Genomic DNA, 5,319 nt, shown 5'->3' with positions numbered 1-5,319 from the left:
TTCCTATAGACCCCGATTATGTGTCCTTTTTTAATCCTCTGATTTTTATTCTATATACCCCACTTTTCCTCCCTAGCTTCCCCCTTCATTCCTTTCTATCCTAATTTTTGTATATACTAAGTTGGCCTACCCGCACCGTACTTCCCCCACGTATTCTGTTTTTTCCTGTCTCTTCCTCTCTCTTCATCTTTCTAGCTGCCCATTTGTTCCCCTTCCTCTTCCCTGACCGAGGTTTACCCCTACTGCCCCTCCCCACCCTCCCCAGCGCCCACACGCCCTAAGCATCACCGCTACCACAGCATCTCCTCATTAGGCGTGCCAGAGCAAGGAGGACCTCACACTCACCGCGACCTGATTGCCTAAGTCTGTAAATGTGGTTGACATTTCCACTGATGGTCCTTTCCTGTAACGTCCACGGCATGACATACTATATCAAGCGGCAAAAAGTCTTATCCTACCTACGGTTTAAAAAAGATGCGCATCGCCCTTCTACAGGAAACACATCTTTCTCCCTCATAATCGGAGAAACTACGTAGAGACTGGGTAGGGAGGGTACTCTTCAGTGGAGCCCCGTCTGTGCACTGTGAGGAGCAGGGTTCGGGAAGGAAATGCAGGGTAGTGATTCTCATTCTTCGATCCCTACAGTTCAGGCTCCTCAAAACATGGTCCGACCCTGAGGGACGTTATGACCTCGCCAAGCTAAAACTGGGCGCTTCCACCATCTGTGTTGGCTCTGTCTATGCTCCCACGGCTCCAAACGTTTTTTTTTCCTCTCTCTGAATCGGCTACTGACGGAGATCGTAGCCTCCCAGTACTTATTCGATGGGGACTGAAACCTAGCACAGGATGCCATTCTGGACTGATCAGGGGGCCTCGACGTAGTGAACACTGCTGACCAGGCCCTCATTGATGATATCCTTTCAGATCATGGTCTGCTGGATCATTGGCCCCTCTCCCATCCATCGGACCGTGAATATACTTTTGTCTCACCAGTTCACGGGACCCAATACAGACTAGATTATTTCCTCATCACCCACAGGCTGCTGCATATGGTCAGGGAGTCCCAGATCATAGCGGCTGCATTGTCTGACCACTACCCGGCCTTAGAGTTAGGGTTGGTGTCTCCAGGACATAAGCCCTGGCGTCTTCAGACTTCTAGATATAGTACACCGAGGGGGAAGGAGCAACTCTGATCCCACATTACCACTTACTTAATCAACAACACGGGGCTCAGTCTCCTCACCCCAATTGGTATGGGATGCAGCGAAGGCGACGATACAGGGACAACTCATGAGGGACGCTGCCGTTGCTAATGCCCAGAGGCGTGACAACCAACGAGCTCTGGAAGACTGCATAGCCCAGACTACCAGTGAATGCACCCTAACTCCCTCCCTTTCCATCCGCTGCCACCTGGAACAGACCAAAATGAAGCTTAATGTTCTCTTTACATCACAAGCAGAATACACGCTACAGCAACTGAAAAGTCGCCACTATGAGCATGGAGAAAAGGCAGGACGATTATTGGCTGCTCAGCTCCTCCAAAGAGAGGCAGCGCTGGCTATTCCAGCCTTGCATGGCACTGATGGCACATTTCTTACGCACCCCCAAGCGATCGCGGATGAATTTGGTCGCTTTTACTGAACCCTCTACATCCCCAAAACAGTGATAAGTTGACCACCTTTTTTGAGAAGGCAAACATACCTAGTCTCTCGAAGGCTTTGAGAGCCCTTTTGGATGGGGACATCATTAAAGAAGAGATGCAACAATCAATAGCCAAACTTCCTTACCACAAAGCCCCTGGAGAGGATGGATTCTTAACAGAATTCTATAAATGGACAGGGGCGGATACAATAGATGCCCTATATGAGGCCTTCGACTGAGCGGACCAGTCCAGTTCATTATACCCCCTCTCCAACAAAGCCTCCATAATAGTATTACCCAAACCTGGTAAGGACCCCCTCCTTTGCTGCAGTTACCACCCTATATTCTGCCTCAACAGAGATGTCAAAATACTGGCGGGAATTCTAGCGGCCCGCCTTAAGAAGGTCATCCCATCCCTCAGACATCATAGGCAGGTGGGTTTCGTACCTGGCTGTTCTTCTAGGAATTATTTACGTACCTTGCTCCACACTCTCTGGGCAACACCAGACTCCCGGGAGGAGGCCCTTGCCTTCTCCCTGGATGCTGAAAAGGCCTTCAATCGTATCAAGTGGTGGTACCTTTTTGAAACTCTAAAATGATTCAGACTCGGGACTAGCTTTATCAATAAGGTGCGTTTGTTAAATGACTTGCCGACAGCACAGGTCAATTGCTGTGGGTTCATATCCGACATCTTGTCCAACAGGAGAGGGACCCATCAGGGTTGCCCCTTTTGCCGTTACTAATTTTGCTGGCCCTAGAACCCTTAGCGGCAGTGATCCACAGATCATCTCTCATAACCGGAGTGCCCATCCCTGGTGGTAGCTCCACCATTTACCTATATGTCGACGATATCTTACTAACTCTCACCGACCTAGCTAAGTCCTCTCCAGCACTCCGAACCATCTTAACTGACTTTGAACTTCTCTTGGGTTACAGGATTAACTGGGACAAGAGCAAAGCGTTGCCCTCGTCCCCTGGGACAGTAAGCGCGTCAGTGCAGGGCCTCCCGGTCAAGTGGAAGCAGTCGTGTCTTCAATATTTGGTCATCCACATCAACAGAGGATTGGAGAATATGGTGGCTGACAACCTGGATCCACTGTTAGCCAGCATGAAAAGAGATTTTGACAAATGGACACATCTGGGTCTCTCTATGTGGGGCAGAGCGCAGGTGGTGCGCATGGTGATACTGCAGAGATTCCTCTATGTTTTTGGCATGCTGACTCTAAAGATCCCCTTGTCTATCCTCAGAGAGACAGATCATTGCATCCGAGGCTTTGTCTCGGCGTCACTATGCCCCCGACTACCCAAGGCTACACTACTAGCCCGACGTGGGTGCGGGGGCCTGGGTCTCCCCTCAGTGGAACATTATGCCCTTGTGTTACATCTCTCGCAACTGTTGATCCTTTTTCCGGGATTCCAGGATCCGCCGCTGTGGGTGGAGGTGGAGCCGACACTCTTGCACTCCCTACCAGGCCTCAATGTGCTCTACAACTTGGGACACCCAAACCCCTCAGCCAATTAATCCCATGATCAGAGCCACACGAAACTCTTTGAGGCAGGCGCACCGCCTATTGGGAGTCAATCCCCTGATTCATGACCGAGCCCCATTTTGGGGCAACATAGGTTTCAGGATAGGGGGAAATGCTATTGTTTGGGAGGAGTGGCGATCGAAGGGCCTCCTCTGAATCGATCAACTTCTGATGGCCAATTAAAGTCTTTTGCAGATCTTTTAGAGGAATTTGACCTACCCGCCCATCACTCGTGGCGTTTCCTACAGCTCAAACACTGTATTGGGAGATGCATGGGGACTCATCCCTGACGGCTCTCCCAATCCCCAGAGCTCCACTACTTGTAAACCTGGGGCCTTTTCCAAGGAGTTATATCTGCAATGCATGTCCTACTGAACCGTCATCTATTCTCCCTTCCCCTCTTGGTCTCTCTCAAGGACAAGTGGCAGGCATATCTTCAGACAAATTATGAGTGGGAAGCCTGGCAGATCTGATTCAGGCAAAGGATCGGTATGCTCGGGAGGCTTGCTTGAAATTCATTCTCTTCAAGACACTATACGACTGGTACTGGACTACCCAGAAACTGCAGTCTGCAGGGTTACTACCTCACGCCTCCTGCTGGAGGTGTCCCCATGCTCCCTGCAATCTACTTCATATCTTGCATGATTGCCCTGCTATCCAGCCTTTCTGGTGATTGGTGGGGTGCATCTTTAGGGAAACACTACCTCTGCTGCCCTCTCTCACCCCTTTTCTCTTATTGCTGCTTGATACCAGTGATTTGCACGACCTGGCCTGACCCCAGCAACATTTGCTACACACAGCACTGGCCATGGCCAAATTGTGTATCCTCAGACATTGGCGCTCAGAAACTACCCCTTCCCATGGAGAATGGATCACTGCAATGTATCACGCTGCCTCTCATGAATGGATTATCTATAGTCTTCAGGATAAGGTGGATATATTCCTTCAGACGTGGGTCCCCTTCCTCTCAGCACCACCGGACTGAGTGCTCCATTATTAACGGCTTGCTCCAAGGTGCACCGCAGTGATTTCCCCCACTCAGGGGCTGCACGCATACACGTGCATCACCCGCCCCACCCAATATAATATATAAATATATATCTTAGCTACATTTAGACACGTGGCAGCGCTAGGGCTTGACCCTGCTTCACCACCGGCCGCTTTCCCTTCTCCTTCCACCCCTCCGTTTTGTCCCCATTCTCACACTTACATCAAATACACTCCCCAACCTCCCCCACAGTATCCCCCCACCCCTCGGTCACTTTTACTTTCACTTTCATTTTCTCCTTCACTTTCTCTTTTTTCACTTCCACCTCCACTCTTCCATTTTCCTCCCTTTTCTTAACTTTAGACCGAGTCTAGATGAGTACTCTTGCTTCGTGCTACCTCCCTCGTTCTTAGCTTCCCCCCCCTCTCCTCCCGCTCTCCCTCATCATAACTGTACCCCGTATTATCCTTTGGTACATACCCGTGGCACATTATATGTCGACCGAGGCCTTTATCCTTTGCTTAATACTTCCCTTCTCTCCCCACCCCTGTAGTCTTCCCGACTTTCCGACATCCTGGTTCTCTCCCTTTCAACCCCCCCTCCCCTCCCCACCCCACTCCCCTATGCTTACTCTGCCAACTCTTTCTTCTTCAGCTTCCCTCCACCCCCCCTTCTTCTTTCTCCTGTTGGTTCATTATACCCTCCCTTCTACTGTCCTGGCTCTTCCTACCTGCCGCTGGCTCACGACCCCCATCCTCGAGGATCCATGGTATTACACTAATATCCTTATGAATTATACATATACGGATCCCCCTATTACCCATCCCTGCATTTGAAGGCTCCGAAGCCCTTGGAGGGCCAGAACACCAATCCAAGATATGTCTACTTCATAGCATGTCCCGGCCCTGCTAGTTAATTCTATCTAGGCCTAGACAAAACACAATAGAGCTTCAGGTGCTCCTGAGGAGGGTCAATTGACAGCATCTTACCCAGATTCCTGGAGGCCCTGCACCTAATTCAGACTGGACATGGGGTACAGTATGGGGCGATGTCACACACTGCGTTTTGGCTAATCACACCTGCTGCCCCATGGAGACTCTGATCTGCTACAGGACACGTTGGATCCTTGTGTTCATCTGCACCTGACAGAATGCTCATATG

This window comes from Pleurodeles waltl, chromosome 8 (genome assembly GCF_031143425.1).
Source record: "Pleurodeles waltl isolate 20211129_DDA chromosome 8, aPleWal1.hap1.20221129, whole genome shotgun sequence".
Taxonomy (NCBI): Eukaryota; Metazoa; Chordata; class Amphibia; order Caudata; family Salamandridae; genus Pleurodeles; species Pleurodeles waltl.
This window is presented reverse-complemented; position numbering follows the sequence as displayed.